The sequence below is a fragment of the Staurois parvus genome, unplaced genomic scaffold (genome assembly GCF_062004578.1).
Source record: "Staurois parvus isolate SC_StPar_1 unplaced genomic scaffold, SC_StPar_1.0 ptg000154l, whole genome shotgun sequence".
NCBI classification, from domain to species: domain Eukaryota; kingdom Metazoa; phylum Chordata; class Amphibia; order Anura; family Ranidae; genus Staurois; species Staurois parvus.
In genome coordinates, this window is record NW_028317950.1 from 23,330,576 (window position 1) to 23,352,268 (window position 21,693).

The 21,693-nt window shown below is 40.8% G+C and overlaps 1 protein-coding gene across 2 annotated transcripts in view; it reads right to left on the reverse strand.

Moving 5' to 3' along the window:
• The window catches only part of GRIPAP1 (GRIP1 associated protein 1), a 161,658-nt gene that overhangs the window by 54,035 nt on the left and 85,930 nt on the right, over positions 1-21,693 (reverse strand). The window lies entirely within an intron of this gene.

Genomic DNA, 21,693 nt, shown 5'->3' on the forward strand with positions numbered 1-21,693 from the left:
CGCCGGGACCCCTCGTGGTGCCGGCGGTATTAGAGTCAAACAGCTGCAGCCGACACTGACGCGTTTCGAGCGAAGAGCTCTTAGTCATAGGGTTTTGGCTATCAGCTGTTGACGCCGTACTGTCCTTTAAATAAGGGAAATGGCGCGTGCGTCGTTACCATGCGCTATTTTCCCAAAGATAGATGTCCTCAGAAACGGCGCCATTTTGGCGTAGTCCGTCTAACCGCGCATGCGCGAGCATACGTCGGAACACGAAGGACATCTGTATAGGATCACCGAAGGGGAATGTTGCCATGGAGACGATATATACTAACTGCGATCCCAGAGATCGTTCAAAAGATGTACATAATGTTTATCAAGAAAGGGGGATATGTTATTAAGGAGACATTACAAAGTACTTCCTTGTACATCCAAAATTATATGAAAAGGATTAAATGAATTAAATTAACCCCTAAGGAAACGGACTTTATTATCAAGGTCCTCAATTAAAAACATAATTTTAATAATTTTTTAAAACATAATCTTTCAAAAATTATGCTTAAATGCCTGGCAATATATATCCAAGGTGATTCTATATACATAATATGTTAAAAATATCCCATCAAGCAAACTTTATTTATTACTATAAACCTCATCATTCATTGGGTCAGTAGTTCATCTTATTATTATCCCTTGCATTGTATTTGATTATCATCTGTCTCTGTATGTGGGAATAAAGCATCCATAGACATACCGCACTATTGGCCCTCTCTGTTTTTTCTGAGCTCCTCTGGGAGCCAGGTGCATCTACAGAGTGGTCATCGTCTAAAGAGAAGGCTGTATGCAAATTATGGGATAACGAAGGGGACCTGACCAGACCTCTGATGACATATTGGAAGTCTCTATAATATATAAAGGCGCATAAAGATTGCGCATCTGGTGAGTGCGTAATCTGTATCCTCACTGTCTCATCGCGTGCACAGTCTATGTTGTTTGGAAGTCCATGGATCGATTGGGATCTTGTTCACATTTTTCACGTTGGACTTATCTGTGGACACAGTAGTTTCTTCCTCACATTATATTAGCCACCGTTTAGTGGCATATATATGAGTGCACAGCATCACTTTATGTTTTTTTGCATGATTTTATACATGTATATATATGTTCATTTATTTGTACTCTAGCGCTGCACCTTTTTGTATATTATTGTGTATTGGAAGGTTTTATATGGTGCCTTTGGTGTACAGCTGCTACTATTTAGAAGGCGCTCACTTACTTACACGTTTTTAATATTCTGATTTTACCTATTAGAGTTGAGCAGCCCTCCTTTTGGTTATAATGACAGACATATTTGAGATAAGGTCGTTAAGACCTGATATACCCGATGATGTATTCATTGTGGATGAGGAAGCAGATGACATAAAAGGCATGTTCATACAGCTTCGTAATCTAACCTCAGCGGAGGTTAGAACACTTTGGGACATATCCTTTCTAGATAGATATATTAAGGAACAGATGGTCCCTCGTAATGTCTCCTTAATAACATATCCCCCTTTCTTGATAAACATTATGTACATCTTTTGAACGATCTCTGGGATCGCAGTTAGTATATATCGTCTCCATGGCAACATTCCCCTTCGGTGATCCTATACAGATATCCTTCGTGTTCCGACGTATGCTCGCGCATGCGCGGTTAGACGGACTACGCCAAAATGGCGCCGTTTCTGAGGACATCTTTCTTTGGGAAAATGGCGCATGGTAACGACGCACGCGCCATTTCCCTTATTTAAAGGACAGTACGGCGTCAACAGCTGATAGCCAAAACCCTATGACTAAGAGCTCTTCGCTCGAAACGCGTCAGGGTCGGCTGCAGCTGTTTGACGCTAATACCGCCGGCACCACGAGGGGTCCCGGCGGCAACTTTTCATTGGGTCAGTAGTTCATCTTATTATTATCCCTTGCATTGTATTTGATTATCATCTGTCTCTGTATGTGGGAATAAAGCATCCATAGACATACCGCACTATTGGCCCTCTCTGTTTTTTCTGAGCTCCTCTGGGAGCCAGGTGCATCTACAGAGTGGTCATCGTCTAAAGAGAAGGCTGTATGCAGATTATGGGATAACGAAGGGGACCTGACCAGACCTCTGATGACATATTGGAAGTCTCTATAATATATAAAGGCACATAAAGATTGCGCATCTGGTGAGTGCGTAACCTGTATCCTCACTGTCTCACCGCGTGCACAGTCTATGTTGTTTGGAAGTCCATGGATCGATTGGGATCTTGTTCACATTTTTCACGTTGGACTTATCTGTGGACACAGTAGTTTCTTCCTCACATTATATTAGCCACCGTTTAGTGGCATATATATGAGTGCACAGCATCACTTTATGTTTTTTTGCATGATTTTATACATGTATATATATGTTCATTTATTTGTACTCTAGCGCTGCACCTTTTTGTATATTATTGTGTATTGGAAGGTTTTATATGGTGCCTTTGGTGTACAGCTGCTACTATTTAGAAGGCGCTCACTTACTTACACGTTTTTAAGAAACTACATGTTGACATCATGATAACTTACAGTGAATTAAAAATAACAAAAACATCAAACAAAGCCCCATAAAGTGCCAGTGAAACGTCTGTGTTCTCCTTTGTAAGCACAATCCTCCCAGAGAATACACACCACAACAATGTCATCAAAGAGTGCTTACCCGAGGCAAATGACCCCCAAAAGATTGAGTGGGCATATACAGTTTAGTAACACAAGTATGCCCTCCTCCAGGCTTGGTGACAGACTCCTCCACCCTTCACATGTAACCATCTTTCCCAAGGATTGACGTATATGAAAGAGGAATCAGAAAACTCCAATAGTGAATACCAGCTAAACCTATTTAATTGGAACTAATAAATAATATTTTAAATGCCAAAATATATATGCAGCGCTCTGTAAATCATAAAAAAGAAAAAAAAAAACACGTGACTGTAAATAAATAAATATCCAAATTGTGCACAATTGGAGTCATGACCCTGGTGGTATCAATCTTCTCAGCTGGTGATGCCGAATAAAGTAAAAGCATTCCGAGCAGCTAATTAGCCACTGGAGATCACTTATACAGGCATTACTGGGCTCTTCTGTCCCACCGCCGGCTGGCTAACCATACAGATGACCGAGGACTGGAATGTCCCCGATCATCTCTATGGTCTAAGATACTGGAAGCAACAAGTATTTTGTCTAACAGACCTCAGATCTCTCTGTAAAGAGGACCTGTCACTGCACCAGCTATCACAAGGGTTGTTGCTCATCCCTTGTGATAGGTACAAAAGTGATTAAAAAAATTAAAAAGAGACCACATAAAATCAAAAATAAATTTAATAAATTAAAAAAAAATGCTAAAGAGTTTAAAGTGCCCCTGTCCTCCCATGCTTGTGCGCAAAGGTGAACACAAATTTAGGTTGCGCATGCATATGTAACCGGTAACCACACTACATGTGAGGTAAAGAGCAATCATTCTAGCACCAGACCACCTGTGTAACTCTAAACTGGTAAGCCTGTAAAAGCTTTTAAAGAATCGCCTTTTGAGGTTTTCAAGTACTGTAGTTTGTCGCCATTCCATGAGTGTGCCCAATATTAAAGCGTGACATGTTAGGTATCTATTTACTCATCTTAACTGCTTTTCCACCACCCTATAGCAGAAATACTGCTACAGGACAGGGATGTGCAAAATCATGTATATACATGCGATTATGCATTTCCATGTAGGGGGCCGCATGCGAGATCTACTCATGCCACTGTTGGCGGCCTCATCTGTCGATCACTGGGTCCTGGCTGGTGATTCCCCGCCGACCCCCGGAGATCACCGATGGAGGAGAGTCCTGTATGTAAACAATACAGATCTCTCCCCTGTCAGCTCCTGCACACTGCTTTGTATGGCTCTGCATAGCAGAGCCATACAAAGCAGTGTGCTTACAGTGTAAAGTACACAAACAGCACACAGTAAAACAGCACACAATTAACCCTTTGCTCGTCCCAGATGTTAACCCCTACCTGCCCAGTGTCATTAGTACAGTGTCAGTGCTTTTTATTAGCATTAATCACTGTATTGATGTCAATGGAGATGTCAGTGGCAGTTAGTTGCCCACCGCAGTCCCGCTTTAGGTCTCTAATCACCGCCATTACTAGTATTAAAAAAACAAAACAAAAAAAACACATCCAGTATCTATACCTCCATTTGTAGACGCTATAACTTTCACGTAAACCAATTCATTCACACATATTGGGATATTTTTTTTTTTTTAACAAAGACATTTAGCAGAATACACTTTGGCCTAAATTTATGACGAAATTTGATTTTTTAACTGGACAAGTTTAATAGCAAAATGTCAAAAATATATTTTTTTGCTCAAAATTGGCAGTCTTTTTCATTTTTTACAGCACAAAAAATAAAAAATGCAGAGGTGATCAAATACCACCAAAAGAAAGCTCTATTTGTAGGGAAAAAAAGGACATACATTTCATTTGGGTGCAGCGTTGCATGACCGCACAATTGTCAGTTAAATTAATGCAGTGCCGTATCGCAAAAATAGCCTGGTCAGGAAGGGGGGTAAATCGTCTGGAGGGCGAGTGGTTAATATTTAACCAAATAACTGGGTATTATATTGTGTTTTTGTGCATTAAAATTCATAATGAATATAAAATGGTTGCAGGTTCCAAGCAATTTTGTAGCAAAAAAAAAACAAAAGTTGATTGTACATTTATGTGAGATGTGTTAGAACAGGCTTGGAAAGAAAGTGGTTACAAAGTATTAAAAGCACTCACATGCCAATGTACCATGGTGATCAGTACAACCAATCTGAATCCAGTCAGTGACTGCAATACACAGGGACCTCGGCCGGTCTGCCTCTGCCCCAATACGCGTTTCGTCAAATGGTGACATCCTGAAGGGTTTAGGCTTGTTTTTAGTTTCTTTTACAGTTTATCACGTGTTGTGCAAGTTGCTTTTTCTGGGGTTTTAAAGTATTTCGTGCAGCTCTACTTCTATACATTTATCTTTATGATGTGGAAATGAAGAATCAGTCCATGGAACAGTGTCACACCTCTTCCCCAAAGCCCAAGAAGTTCAAGAGCCAGCAATCAGAGCGGAAAGTTATGGTGACTGTTTTTGGGACGACAAGGGCTTCATTCTCCTTGAATTTCCGGAATGTGTCCATACCGTGACCAACGAGCAGTACATTGAAACACTCAGAGAAGCCAACAGTATGAATAGACCAAACAAGAATCTGAAAACGATCCACATTCATCATGACATCCATTTTCACCCTCCCTTTTCTTACAATTCAATGTCAGCATCAACTTCCTGAACGGAGATGCTTGTCCATAGATAATTCAATCATGTAAATCCTGGTACCTACGCAGTTCACAAAAGCTATCATGGAGATCATTCCCTACAGCAGGCCTGATCAGTCTTCTGGCTTTGTGATGTTCTACAAAGTTATAATGTACAGTCTGAGTGATCACTGGGGGAGAAAAAGACTAAGGAAATGCTTCCTACTGCCTGTAGTTGACTGATGACATAATTTAAGCCTAGGGAAAGTCAAGACAGGAGCTTAAAGTGTTACTAAACCCACAACAGTAAAATCAGTCTGTGGAACCTAAGGGGTTAATCCTCTGCATTGTCTAAAACGCTGTTTGATCCTGAATTCTCTGATCCTCCCCTTCTTCCAGTGCCCCCCTCTTATCTCCTGATAAGACTTATCATGTGGAGACATTCTGCACATGCTCAGTTTGATGTGTAATGCTAGAGGTTTTTTTTTTTTCTTGGGAGAGTGCATGTGATCAGCACAGGGCTAATCAGCACTGTCCAGACATAGGTCAGGGGTTCTGCATCCTCCTAGAGCAGAAAAATACTCTTCCTACAAGCTTTAACCAGTGCTCTGTTGGACACTGATAGAAGTCACAAGACTGCTCTAACTGCTGCTGAGAAAAAGTATTTAGCAGCTTATAATTACTAAAATAATTGCATTTCCATGTTGTGTGTACTGTGGGAGACCAGATATAGTGAATGCAGGGTCAGGGGTTTAGTAACACTTTAAGGGATGTTTTATTGATGAAGGTAGAGCTTTTCAGTACTCTTTTAGGAATGCGATATATTATGTCAGGAATATATTAGTGCAAATATGTACAGTTAACGAAAGGTCTACTTTAAGTGCACCAAAAGTTTTGTATTATCAGCAACCATATTTGCCACAACAGGAAAGCATGGTGTACTCAAGCAATGCTAGAATAAAAACCCAAAAGTCATGGACATATAGGCTGTGCTTCATGTATATTTTTTGGGTTAACCACTTTCGGTAGGTCCTGACCACTGCAGACCAGGAGCATCCCACAAGAGCTGCAGTTTTGGAGATGCTCTGACCCAGGCATCTAGCCATTACAATTTGGCCCTTGTCAAAGTCACTAAAATACTTAAGCTTGCCCATTTTTTATGCTTTCAACACATCGACTTCAGGGATAAAATGTTCACTTGCTGCCAAATATACCCCACTCACTTTCTGATACCACTGTTATTCACTTCATACCGGTCAGTAGTCATAATATTATGACTGATCTGCGTACATAAGATCTATTTTTTCTTTAATTTATCTTGCTGCAAGCCTTTTTCAAATCCATTTTTGCATTTGCACTGACTTGTAGGAAATTATTTTGGAGGACATCAATAGCTTGTGTATACATGTCCTAAAATATGAGGGTGAAGGTGGAGTTCACGTGTAAAGGTAACCTGTGGCCAGACAGGGGTAGCTGAGTCAGCAGAGAAGCAGGGTAAGCGGAGTTTCTTTATCATTTCAAGCGCACCTGTAATGGTATAACGTACTGCGCATCCCGAACCGGCGACCATGTTGTTCAGAGCGCCTAAACAATCATGACAGTTTAGAACAATACGGAGACATAATAACAGCAGTGATTCCCTGTATATCCCCCCAGGAAGGCATTTGATACACATCATAAACTTTCATCTATATAGTAGAATATTCTTATCAGTTCCTCAAGAGCACACATGCAGACCTTCTCAAGCCTTTTACCCGAATCCACATTTCAGTCTAGGTGCCCTTATAAAACCGGCAAACTTGCAAGCTTGAGCAATCAGGAAAGCAACTAGATATCCTGCCAGATCACCCCCCCCCCCCCCCCATTGTAAATACTTTAGCAATACACATTGCTGTCTCTCTTCCCTGGTAGAAGCAAGAACTTCAGTGTAGTTCATAACTCATGAGATAATAACAGTACAGCCAGAATAAGGACATATTTACATCTTTCAGGTAAATAATAGCGTTTTAATCCAAAACACTGCTACCCTAGGAAGTACCTGGGGCAGAACTGACCCAATTCCTCTCCTAGGTGAGCTGAACACCCAATACCTATCATGTTTATATCCAATCAAAAGGTAATTGAGTGCTAGACAATAATATACAAGTTATCTGAATGTAACCTGTAGGTATTCAAAGATATTAATGTCTATGGAAAACTGTGTCTGGGACATAGTCATGAACTGATGACATCCCATTGGCACTTCTCAGCCAATTAATTGGTCATATCATTTCTCTCAACAACCCCTCACAGACAAGAAAAGAGGGGCTGCCCCTGCAGTTGACAGCTCTTGTTTTACCATCAAAAGAATGAAGACCTGTCCAGTCTTATAAGAGCCACTGTACTATCTTATTTATTGATTGGACTCTATGAAACAGAACTTGATAAGTATTTTTCATTATTCAACCCTTTTGTTTTGCTGTTGCATTTTTGTCTGTTACCTTTGTAATACCCTTTTTATCTGCAAATATTTTATTTGCACCCCTTTTACCTTTTCATTATTAAACATAATTTTGAAAAGTGTTAAATTGTCTCCAATGCACTAATGCAGAACTCAAAGAATCTGTCTCTTTAAGAGAGCGCTACTGTAGTATAAATCTCTGGATACTCCTGTCTGTGGTGACAGTGTGCATTACAGACATTTATTCTAAAGTCATATTGCTAATCTTACAATTTTTCATTAAAAGTAGTTGGTACAGATAAAGAGTTAATTGCATAGTTAATTAAACCCAGTGACAATTGCGCTCAGTCTGTTGCCACTTGAATTTTGGTCCTGCAAGCTGGAAAATTCTGTTTACCAGCCATTTGTCTCCAGTTAGTGAAGAGGGCAGTGGTCTGATGCTTGTTTGTCAGAGCAACTCTGGTAAAAGTTTTCCTTTTTTTTTTTTTTATTATCCCTACAGTTTAAAAAAAATAAATAAAATACAGCACTAGCTGCAGGATTCACATTTTGTCTGGGGATGGCCCCCACAGTAACGTCTTTGTGCCACGGAGGGTTTATCATAATGGTGCTCTGCATATGTAGATATGATGAGTGGTATTGATATTGATGCTTTAATGTCAGCATTTTAATGTCAGCACTGCTCACTGCTAGGGAAGGTCCAAAGATGAGGAGAGCCCTGTGTCATCTCACAAGCCCGATGACCTCTAGAAAAGGTAAAAAAAAATAAAGAATAAAATAGTTGAGTCAATTAGGGGGCCTCCAGGAGAGGAGGAAGAAGTATTGGGCCCTGGAAGAGAGAAGCTCAAGGTTGAGTTTTCAGTTCTACTGCTGTGAAGTTTGTGGATGAGATCTTCCACAGTGCCCGCAGCTACAGAGGTGAGAGCTTGTTCTAATCCTTGCTAGAATTTTCATAGCCTGGTCACAGGTTCATTTAAAAACCCATTTGCAAAGTTTAACCAAAGCAATTTTTTTATATCCTGGCTGTATTAAGGAGAGGATGGCCAGCGGTTCATGTAGAAGAACACAGTGAGCCGCTATTACCTCGGCTCAGCACTTTCCAACAGGATTCTTTCTTTTTTTTTTCCCAAGGATGGGTTTGGCTGTTTCTGCCTCCCACCTCCTGACTCATCACAGCAATGAAATATTAATGCACTGCTGAAAGTGGATGGTCTTAATGCTTCCAGAGGGATCATGAGGAAGGAGGGAGCAAGCAGACAGCGCTGGTCTTAAGAAAACGAGAACGAGAGGAGAAAGAGGGCGGAGGAGGGGAGAGTACAAACTCCGGCATCCAACACGAATTACATCAGTTAGCTGCACACCCACGGCTATAGAGAGAGACAGCTCATTGATTCCCCAGTCTAAGTACAGAAGAGGTCTTTGTCATCAGGAGTTCTGGGACGACTTCTAGCCATGAGAAAAAATAATATAGAACATTATATAAATAGCAACACTTGGGTCAGAAAGTGACGGCCTTCTGGACACTATATCAGATTCAATACATTCTGCCAAAGCTTTACAAGGAAACCGGTCACCACAGGCAGCAGTTCACTAAAAAAAAAAATAAAAAGGAGGAACATTGTTGGCAAATTAACATATCTGTATTAAATAATATCTTAAGCCTAATTTTCTTTTTTTCTTTTGGAGAGAGCAAGGAATGGTTTAAGCCAATGCAAGCTTTAGTACCCACTTAGGATGCTAGGTGAAGTTTTGATAGAAACTATGCAGTTTCTACTGTATTATGGATTGCACTTGTAATGCTTTAATGACTGTGGTATTTTATACATGGATTAATACAAATATTTAAAAAAAAAAAGCCAATGTCAGCTTTTTTTTTGCTGCCTGTGTCCCTTTTGACCTATCTTCTCCTACCCTGGAAACACAACAGGAAATCTCTACAGTCAGGGGAAATCTCCTTTTGGACAGTAGTCACTGAAATAGGTGCTCTATTTGGTAGATTTCCCCATGATTTATGTTGCAGTGACAACTAAAACATTTAGAATTTCCTATCACTTTCTGTCCCATGACAATAGTTACTAGGACAGCGAAAAAAATCTTCTAAAAGAAAGGGCAAACACTCACTTTATTAGACTCTGACTCCTTTTACTGAAGTAGAGTGCTCACCTTATGCTGTATTGCGTTTGCATTCCTCTTTGTACAAGCCCCCTTTTCTCCAGTCAGTAATGAAAGACCTTACAAGGGTTCCAAGCCTTCCCAAAGTAAAAAAAAATTACAAAGTTTTAGATTTCTATACACTTTAACATCATGTTGTAATACTGCTCACACCCCTTTTCACTGCATCTTAGAAGTCCAGTACACGAAGATCCTGTTCCCACTATATGTGGTAACCTGCATTTTGTCACACCAAACCTCAATTGACGTCTCTACCCATCCATCCATTTCCATGGACAGCAGTTCCACTATGTGACTTTCAATCAAGCTAAAAAAGTAAACAGTGTCTTTCATTAAAAAAAAAACAAAAAAAAAAAACAAAAAAAAAAAAAACACATGGCACCACTTGACCAGAATGGATCCCAGCTTCCCCTGAGCTCCAAAAGGAAGGAATTAACTGTCTTCCTGCACAAAAGCACAATAAAAAGCCTGCTTATTCTGGCTACAAAGTCTTGCACAAAACACATATTAAAAGCGAAATTTAAATATTTTCTACCTTCCTTATGTCACGCAGCCAAATTACACAGCAGGGTAGGGAGCTCACAAGTCTATGTGCATTAACTTACAGATTTCTGGCAGGTAACCAGCTCCTATTTATGTAACTGTCTAGAGCTGACCTTAAACTTCTCAGAATCAGCCACTAAAATCCCATAAGCAGATGGTCACATAATTAAAAAAAAAACACAAGATAGAGGTGAGTAGTTTGGGAAGGCCATTGCTCTACTGGATCTAAAACTCACTACTGGCATATAACCTCTATGGATAAATTGCAAGCCTTGGATGTGAAATGGAAAGTTGATGTCATTTTAATTCCTCCGACTGACTCCTAAATCATAGATGTTACCCGCACTAGAAGAACAATTGGCGCACAGTCAGCACATCCGACTCATTCTCAATCCTTCAAAACTTCCATTAACGTTAGCAAGATACAGATGCAGACCGACAATGAAGCACGTTTCTCAGGCCAAGCAATTTTACCTATCCTACAGGCCAACCTCCCCACCACCAGTACGGAAACAGAGAGGAAATGAGGGAATAACCTTCAACCAAGCAGAGCTTAATGTTTTGCACAGCCAGCTCCATAAAACAGCTTTATATAGATATAAAATTCAGTGTTTTTTAAAATATATATTTCTTTAGATAAATGCAAAACATTACATATGAATACCTAATAATTACAATCTGCAACCAGCAGGTGACAAAATCAACACAAAATATTGCTGATTAAACAGTGGTCCATTAAGGCTCAAGACTTGTTAATGGCAAATTCTAGCCAAAACATTTTTTGACAGAGAAGGCATGGCTCCATCATATTCGCCTTGCTTCCTATCAGGCCATCCATTGTGTGTGTGACAACGCTGGACCAGTGGATGGTCTTGTATTGATGGTAGCAGCACTGTGAGCCCTGTGCGGGAAGGGGGCTTGTGCCCATTGGAGGTGTGATCTATGTTGACCTGGTTAAGGTCTTGGGCTTCAGTTTCTCTGAAAGCAGAGGAAAAGATGCTCCACGGAGTACTTTTGGATAGGTGTAGAGAAGTGCTCAGTAGAAAAGTTTGTCACACTTGAAGGTATATTACTTACTTGCTCTATGCAATGGTTTTACACAGAGCACTCCAGATCCTCCTCTTCTTAGGTCCCTAGCCGGTGCTCATGGCCCCTCCCTCCTCCTGATATGGGGGCACTTGAGCTGCCACTCTATGTGTCCGTTCACACAAAACTGTGGCTCAGCCTCGCCCCTCGCTCTTTCCAATGGCTCCCGATGCTGTCTCAGCCAATTAGGAGGGAATGACCTGGGACAGCTGAAGCTCTCATGCACATCACTGGATCGAGATGGGGTCCAGGTAAGTATTGGGGGAATGCTGAATACAGAAGGACCTTGAGTCTTTGCAACCACTTTAAGACGTTTATTGGTGTTGCCAGTTCACAGGATTAGATAAAGCCAACTTGTTTTAAGGGAAATACCTCCGCCTTCATCAGGGCTAGTATGAAGGGGAACAATAGACAGTAAAAAGAAATAATGAGTATCTAATCCAATGATCTAAATAAAATTATTCAAGAGTAGAAAAAAAGTAATTAATGATTGTATGGATAACATACTGAGTTGATTAGTGCAAACTCAAAAAATCATAAACTCATTGAAATGCTCCGATAGTGTCATCAATGGTCTTATAGGAAATAGTATAAAATGGCATAGATGGAAATGCTGTTTCTACCTTGATTTTTCATATATACAGTGAGGAACAGAAGTATTTGAACACCCTGCAATTTTGCAAGTTCTCCCACTTAGAAATCATGGAGGGGTCTGAAATTCACATTGTAGGTGCATTCCCACTGTGAGCGACAGAATTTTTAAAAAAAATTCAGGAAATCACATTGTATGATTTTTAAAGAATTTATTTGTCTTGCACTGCTGAACATAAGCATTTGAACACCTAAGAAACAGCAAGAATTCTGGCTCTCAAAGACCTGTTACTGTGCCTTTAAAAATTCCACCTCTACTCCACTCATTAATCTAACTTAGTAGCACCTGTCAGCTCTTTAAAGACACCTGTCCACCCCACAGTCAGTCAGACGCCAACTACTACCATGGGCAAGACCAAAGAGCTGTCAAAAGACACCAGAGACAAAATTGTGGACCTCCACAAGGCTGGAAAGGGCTACGGGGCAATTGCCAAGTAGCTTGGTGAAAATAGATCAACGGTTGGAGCAATTGTTAGAAAATGGAAGAGGCTAAAGACGACTGTCAGTCTCCTTTGGACTGGGGCTCCATGCAAGATTTCACCTCGTGGGGTATCACTGATAAGACAGGTGAGGAATCAGCCCAAAACTACAAGAGAGGAGCTGGTCAATGACATGAAGAGAGCTGGGACCACAGTTTCAAAGGTCACTGTCGGTAGAACACTACGCCGTCATGGTTTCAAATCATGCATTGCACGGAAGGTTCCCCTGCTCAAGTCATCACATGTCCAGGTCGGTCTGAAGTTTGCCAATGACCATCTGGATGATCCAGAGGAGGCATGGGAGAAAGTCATGTGGACAGATGAGACCAAAGTAGAACGTTTTGCTCTAAACTTCACTCGTCGGGTTTGGAGGAAAAAGAAGGATGAGTTGCATCCCAAGAACACCATCCCTACTGTGAACCATGGGGGTGGTAACATCATTCTTTGGGGGTGCTTTTCTGCGAAGGGGACAGGATGACTGCACTGTATTAAGGAGAGGATGAATGGGGCCATTTATTGTGAGATTTTGAGCAACAACCTCCTTCCCTCAGTCAGAGCATTGAAGCTGGGTCGTGGCTGGGTCTTCCAACATGAGAACGACCCGAAGCACACAGCCAGGATAACCAAGGAGTGGCTCCGTAAGAAGCATATCAAGGTTCTGGAGTGGCCTAGCCAGTCTCCAGACCGAAATCCAATAGAACATCTTTGAAGGGTGCTGAAACTCCATGTTGCTCAGTGACAACCCCGAAACCTGACAGATCTAGAGGAGATCTGTGTGGAGGAGTAGGCCAAAATCCCTGTTGCAGTGTGTGCAAACCTGGTCAAGAACTACAGGAAACGTTTGACCTTTGTAATTGCAAACAAAGGCTTCTGTACCAAATATTAACACTGATTTTCTCAGGTGTTCAAATACTTATGTTCAGCAGTGCAAGACAAAAAAATTCTTTAAAAATCATACAATGATTTCCTGAATTTTTTTTTTAATTCTGTCTCTCAGAGTGGGAATGCACCTACAATGTGAATTTCAGACCCCTCCATGATTTCTAAGTGGGAGAACTTGCAAAATCGCAGGGTGTTCAAATACTTCTGTTCCTCATTGTATGCATATACACACACATATATACATTATATATCACATCCTCGCACAAGACCAATGATGACACTGTCGAAGCATTTCACTGATTTTATAATTTTACATGTTTCTTATTTTATGAGTTTGTGTCATTTAAGCATATATCATATCCATATAAACCATTTGATACCTTTGTTGCAGAATAAGGTATTTCTATTTAGTCTGGCACCCCCAGACATAACAAACATTTAACACTTGCAGTGTAGGGGGCCCAATGCAAGAGTAGATTTTACTTCTAATACCTGCACTTGGGCTTTAAGGCATAGGTTAACAAGTGGAGATGAAATTGAAGTGGACCATAAACTGGAACATGGACTTCACTGTCCTCACCTGCAGGTGCCTGTTTTGATCTGCTCCCCTCGCCTTGCTATTGGTCAGATTTTATCACATTACAAGGCCAGCAGCAAGCAGAACTCATCCAGGGGTAAGGTAAGTAAGCATGACCACCCTTCTGTTTTAAATTGGTTATACTGTATTCACACCAATGAGCTGCAATGAAGTGCTCTGGAAAACATCACGTCTGGAGAATTTTTGATGGGCTGACCTGCACGGCCACATTGAAGTCAATCTGCATGCGTTTCTTTAATATGCATGTAATATGTGAAACAGAAGTAAAAAAACATACATGCATTACAAAACATTGAGGAGCTTAAAACTGCAAGTTATCAAATTTAGATTACTATTAGATAAAGCCCTGGTACATCCACCTGGGACAAGTCTCTAGGCACAAACAGAACTGGTAGGAAAAGGTTTCCCAGCTGGTTTAAGAACAATTTGAATTCCCCATGAAAAAAATATTACTAAGGTAGTAATTATCCCTTGAACAGAACGTGTTATCTTCTGTAACAATGCTTCCATCTTCCTTTCTTCCCAGAAAGTCAGCACCTTTTTTTTTTCAACCAGGTTCAGAATCTACTCGTAGCAAGTCATACAATGAAAGGCTGCAACAAGAGATTTGTGGCAGATGTTAATAACACAGCCAACAAATGCACAGGCACCAGAATTTATATCATGGTGTCACGTGAGCCTCGATCCAGGACGTAAATGCTGACCCTGTATGATGCCTGAACAGAGATGGTTCCATCCCAGGGGCAGACTGACCATTTGGAAACTCGGGCACTGTCCGAGGGACCGGGGTCAGTAGAGGGCCCCATGAGATGCCCCTGGTACCTTTTTCATAGGCTTTTTTGAGTTTGGGCAAAGACACAGGGGCCCCATGATCCCCTATTGCCCAGGGACCCCATGAGTTATCACTCCGCCCCTGTTCCATCCTTTTTGGGAGAAAAGCAGATGAAGGCAATGCTGGCCTCAGTACTAGGATCTCTGTGAGAGCTATAAATAGCTGGAAGTGTTGCACTTATATACTAATTACTCATTGAAAATATATATGCTACCCAGGCAATTTTAATTGTAATTTAACTGAGCAGATGCAATATGAAAACCTCTTCTTGGGATCTACGGACAACAACAGCCCATTGTTTATGTGCTTGTAGCTGTCCTCTACTCCAGGCTCCGCAGAGCACGCTGAGCCCCCAGAGGCTACTCCTTATCTCCACATCATTGCCAATTCTCAGTTGCCCTGTTATAAATGGAGCTGTCAGGGGTTTGTTTTCCTTTTCTAATCCTGACACAGAATCTCCAATACTCGGACGCTCTGCAGTGGAGCCACAAGCTGTAAAGTGATCTTGCTGCAGTATTAAACAGCAGCGTACCTCGGCCTCTCAGTCAATGAGAGCGTCTAGGGTCAGGACTGTTTAATTGCTGTCTTGTCACCTGGGACTTCACAGAATTCTGCAACACAGCTCTATGTAAAGCCTCCATTATGAACTGTGTCATGTATGCTTATCCCACCACACATAGGAAGAATGGATGGAAGCTTGAGGCTGACAGTGCAGATCTATCTTTATACCATTTTCTTCCTAAAACATATTAGCTATGTATTCTTAACGCTGAAAGACAGCATTATCTTCAGTCATGCCGAGTTGTACAGTAAATATTATAGTTGCCACCAGAACAAGTAGTGAGGGTAAATCTTCCAAAGAGAACCCAAGATACAGGTGAGTTCTCATTTTGGTCAGATTTCTTATCATTTCTCCTGCAGTAAAGAAAAAACGGACAGGGGTTTAACTGTTCCCTACTCTATTCTAAACAAAAATGTAGGGTTTGAGAAATAGCAAGTATATTTAAGTATCACAAAAAGCTGAAGATTGGACCATTATAAGCATTCCCTATCAGCTGATAACCAGCTATTTCAAGTATTGGACACACAAAGTTTATCCAGGTTGTTAGAAACCTGCAGCACACACTTTTCTTGCAATGGACAATTGGCCGTGCACCCTTGTATTGCCCATGCAAGGCTTCAGTTCTATACAGGGTCACTACCAGCTTATCATCTGATTATATCACTAATCTGCCAGTTTACTTTCAGTCATTCATCCGAGATAATCATCTTTAGATACAGCATTCATTACTTGTTTTATTCCATTATACAGCTTTTCGAGGCATACCTCGTGGCTAAATGAAGCAAAGCTTCTGCTTTTTACTTTATCGAGAATTTTGTATAAAGGTGGTCATAGATGGATTGATATTCAACCAGTTCAGCAGGGACCGGCCAAATTTCAATCCATGTGTGTCATCTGCAGTTGAACAAAAGTTGATTTACTGATTGTTGTTCAATCGCCCTGTCGGACACTTGATCAGCTGCTGCAGTGCTGATCTGTATATTCTGACAGTGGAAAGTCTCCCTGCTGTCAGAATGCAATAATTCACTGTGGAGGTTCAGCAGAGATTTGGTTCATTTTTTTCTTTTCTATGTTCAACCCACTGGTTGAATGGAAAAAACTGAATCATGCATGGTCAGCTTAAGAAACAGATGTAAAAAAAGTATAAAGAATACACTTCCACCTCCCACCTACACAGATAGTCACAAAGGGTGCCAGAAAGTAAAGCTGGCCATATATGTTCCACAACACTGCCCCTAGCTACATCGCCAACCTCATCCGCAGACCGCCAAAATCGCCCACTCCGCTCCTCCCAAGATATCTTCCTCTCTAGCTCCCTCATCACCTCCTCCCAAGCTCGCCTCCAGGACTTCTCCAGAGCCTCTCCCATACTTTGGAACTCCCTACCACAGCATGTCTGGTCAGCCCCCACCCTGTCTGCCTTTAGGACGATCTTTGAAAACTCACTTCTTCAGGGAAGCCTACCCCAGCTCCACCTAAGAACTGTACTTGAATCACCTCCACCAGATCCTCCCCCGCAACTATCACCTCCCCCTTCCTTTAGATTGTAAGCTCCACAAGCAGGGCCCTCCTATTCCTTCTGTACTGAAATGTATTGTAATTGTACTCTCTCCCTTATTTGTAAAGCGCTGCGCAAACTGTTGGCGCTATATAAATCCTGTATAATAATAATAATGTTAAGATCTCTCATTCAGTTCACTTGATTCCCCCATCTATGCAAAACAAGGCGGGTAGGCAATCTTGCCATGCTAGCTATTGCATTGACCACTGGATCCCAGAGGGATCCGAATACCCAAACAGTGACTGCAGGTGCTGTTTGGCTGAGAAATTTCTACTGGGCTCCTTCAGTCGACTTTTGTCTAGCCTGGCAAGCTATTAGAGCCACCAGAGGAGTGGATTTCTGCAGATTCAGCAAAAATTCGATGAGAATTGATCCATGTATGGCCAGTTTAAGACCCAACTACAATACATTGTAAAAGGGACTCTCAACAAATTTATTTTTTAAATGTTTTTTCTTTAAATCATCATATTTATTAAAGTGGAACTGCACTGCATCTGAGCACCACAAACCAAAAATGCTACATAATTCATTTTTACTATTCAAAACAAACTCCTCTATCCATCCAAGTCACCATGCTTTATTTTGCTTAGAAATCATTTTGAAAAACACCTCCTGGCATTTCTGGCAGTGTCCATCTTGAGTAAGGGTGGAATGTAGCGGAAACCAGAAAGTAAATGAAGGAATGCAAAAAAAAAAATTAACACAAGTAAATATGATATATTTTCCTATCTATTTACTAATGCTAGCAACATAAGGATTAAAAATAGTCCATGTTGATTGAGAGAGTGAAGTTCCGCTTTAGGGAAAGCGTGTTAACATGGGGGAATGCCTTTTTTAAAAGATTACAGATAATTATCTTTAAGTGGGGATGGTTATCATACAATATCCATAGGATATTAACGTTTCATGCTTCAGTTCTGAGGGAAAACCCCAAGTGGTATTACGTTTGAAGAGGAAATGGATGTAGCCTGAGTTCTGTAAACCCTTCTGCAGTTAAATATATTTTGTGGTCTGGATAAACAAATCATCCAGAGGCATTATTAGTGATTCTTCTATTCTAGCTCATTATGAAACTCACTACACTTAAGTTAGCTCAGTGTAATGGCTGCAGTCCGCAGCACTCCCAGAAAGAGGCAAATGGGATGCTGGCGCTATACAGAATGTTCTGATTGATTACATAAAGTGAGGAGAAGATCAGATGGATTGTCTGGCTTGTTCATGAAAGCAATGAACAAGTTCAATGTGCAGTTACCCATAGAAACCGAACTTTAAAAAAAAAAAAAAAGGAATTTGATTATTTCACCTTTTTTAAAAAGCCTCCCTGCCTCTATTGCCCCCTCTTTTCACTGGCAGCACAACACATATTGATATAGTACTTCACCAGATATTGCTCTTTGCAGTCCATAGCAATGTATTACATCAGTTGCTCGCATTTGCATTCCCTATGCTGTCCCAGCATTTATTCTTCTCCCCCGAACCCTCCCACCGCTGCTCCTCGCATTTCCACCTGTGTCGGAGATAATGTATCTGCAATAGTCTAATGAGATGTCCGGAGTTAATTATTCTCAGCGTTTAGAGCGTAATTTGCCAGAAATGCAGCAAATCAATCAGGAAAGAGTTTCCTGCTTAGATTAAAGGGAAATTAAATGATTTCTGCAACTAATGGGGCTCTGTGAGAGAAAAACAGGAATGTAGGAACTGCGAATAGCTGGCATATCTGAAAAATACAGCCAGCCTACCCTGGTGCTCACAAGGTGAGTATGCAACAGAATAGTCATTAATTAGTGTTAGGGGGTGATTAAGGCTGCACTGATACCGGAGCTGAGCGATTTTCAGGACTTTTTATTTGAGCTTTTTTGAGTGTTTTTGCAAGTGTATACAGGCATTTTTAGTCCTCATGCACGCTGGAGGTTTTGAGAACACTGGTAATGTTAACTGTGTAAAGTCACGTTAAAAACGCACGTTTTTCAGCTTCTTTGCATTAGCGTTTGGTTTTTTTACTGGTTTTTTTTTTAACTTTTTTTTGGTCAAAAAAAGTCCAAAAACATCGGCATTTTACAGCGTTTTCCAGCGTTTTTACAGCTAAAAAAATTCCTCTAGAAACCCACTAGTCCTGGGGGTTTTTTTCACAGCCAAAAAACCTTGATTACAGTCTGTGTGCATGGACACATAGAATAACATGCTGGGGGTTTACTGGCTGTAGAAAAAAGTCAAAAGCCAAAAACAGCCACTGTAAAAATGTCCAGTGTGCAGGAGGACTTAGAAGTCTATTACAGGAATTTTACGTGTGTATTCAAGCTTCAGGCTTTTTATTTTAGCCAATGGAGATCACTAGAGGGAGAAAATCTCTTAATATAGGCTAAAAAAAAAAAAAAAAAAAAAAAAAAACCCTGAAAAAATGGTCGAATCAAGCCTTTTTAGGTGTTCCCATTGAAATCTATGGGGCCAAAACCACTAAATTCTGCCTGAATTTAGTTCCCTACTCTAGCTCATGTCCTTTTTGGCGCGACAGGCATTCAGCTACAAGTGCCAGGATGCACAGATATGAACAAGGGCTATTGAATACAATGGGTTTTTTGAGCTTAGAGCTACAAAATTCTCAGATGTGAATAGAGCCTTAGGGATTCAATGTTTTAGAGATATGGTTAAGTGCTGAGTGATTTACTCCTGCTGGATGAAAGGAATGGTGGAGGGGGGTGAAGGAAAGGTGAGTATAAGCTGCTGGGATGGGGGCATTAAAAAGAATCAGTTGTTTTGGCCTACATTGCCAAACCAAAGGTGTGGCTTAAAAGTGGGTCTTCACCCTTTCAGCACTCTACCCTCCTCTCTACCCCTCCTATCCTTAAAGAGTTCTCTTTTTTTTCTGTGTTTTTTAGGAGAAGCAGGCGGGTCAAGTGGCACATCATCGGTAGGCCAGCTAAACCTGGAAAAACCGGTGCCTACTGATGATGTCACACACCTGAACATGGCAGAGCCGGATTTAGCAGGAGCAAAACAGAAGAGGATCTTGCAAGGACAATGCTGGATCAGCTAGGTGGGTATCTCATTTGTGCAGAAGACAACCCCCAGTAAACAGGGGTTAAAAAAAAATCTGGGGGGAGGCTGAGGATCCACTTTAAGAATTAGGTTAAGTGTTAGTGACAGCAGAATTGGTTTTAGATACACTGGGGCCTTGGGAAGGCATTAAATCAAGGGCTCTCTTGGCTGGAATGCTACATGTTCTCTGACACAACCCACTACAGAATATTCTACTCCGTTTCTCTTTTCACCTTTCTGATTTAGTTCATATAATATTTAAACAGGCTTTTTGCAAGAGTTCTTTAAATTCCAATTTTAATACAATTTGGAAAAGACCGCCATGAGTGTTTTTACTTTTTTAGGTACAAGAAGGGAAATGGAGGAGTGATCAAGGGAAAAACAGAAGTGGCAGAAAGTTGGCACAAAGATGGATATGTGGTGACACAGGAGAAATCAAAATCAGGATTTTTGGTTTACCTGTAAAAATCTTTTTCTTGGAGTACATAACAGGACACAGATGAGGCATGGCTACACTGCCACCTTCAGGTGAACAGACATAGGACACAAAATGTCATAAATCCCTGCCCAGGCATTGTGCTTACCAGGTCAGCTAAGCCTCAGTTTTGTAGCAAGCAATAGTTAACACAAACAAACTGGGAGGGATCTCTGTGTCCTGTAATGTACTCCAAGAAAAAGACTTTACAAATAAACAAAAAACCGAATGTCTAAATAGTACATCAAAGGACATGGAGGAGTTCGAGAGAATGACTACTTGGAAAGTCCCAATGCAGTGAACATGAGGGGAGGGCAACACAGCAACAATGCCAACAAGCTCAAAATCCCTAAATTAGACGAGGGAAAACCCTCACTGCAAAGCCATCTTCAAAACCTTCTGCCCAAATTTGCAGATGCAGATGACAGAAATTAGTATATAGCGTCTTGCATACGGACTAAAAAACCTCCACTTTTTTTTACTGATCTGAAACTCAGCCGAGTAAAGATCGACAATACACTGTTTAGTACAGAGCCGTAAAACAAAAATAGAAAATGTTAAATTTGAGTGAAGTAATTTACTCACATACACGTTTACACATCTCCACACATTTACGTGGGTATAAATGAGTATATTGCAACACTGGCAATGAAGAATTTTACACATCTATACACTTGCACAGCTTTTATTCGCCTGTACATGTTTATGAAAAGTCTGTACAGAACATTTTACCCAGGATCTTTCAGGTTCAGCAGTTTTTATAAATTTTACAAAAAGAAATAATTACAAGGTTCAGAGTCATACCCAGGATTATGTCTGTGTACGATTGGCCTAAATGTGAAGAGAAGACCAGGCAGCAGCCTTACAAATTTGAACAAAAGCTTGATCCTGAATGGCCCAGGAATAACTGACACTCAGCCATGACCAGGAAGGAAGGAACCTTGCACTTGATACCATAGACCTAAGAAATGATTGAGAGGCAACCTGACAGTTACAAGAGCCTTCTGACAGAATAAATAGAATCAGACTGCTGAAAAGAAGCTTCAGACAAACTCAAGCAGCTTAAAGA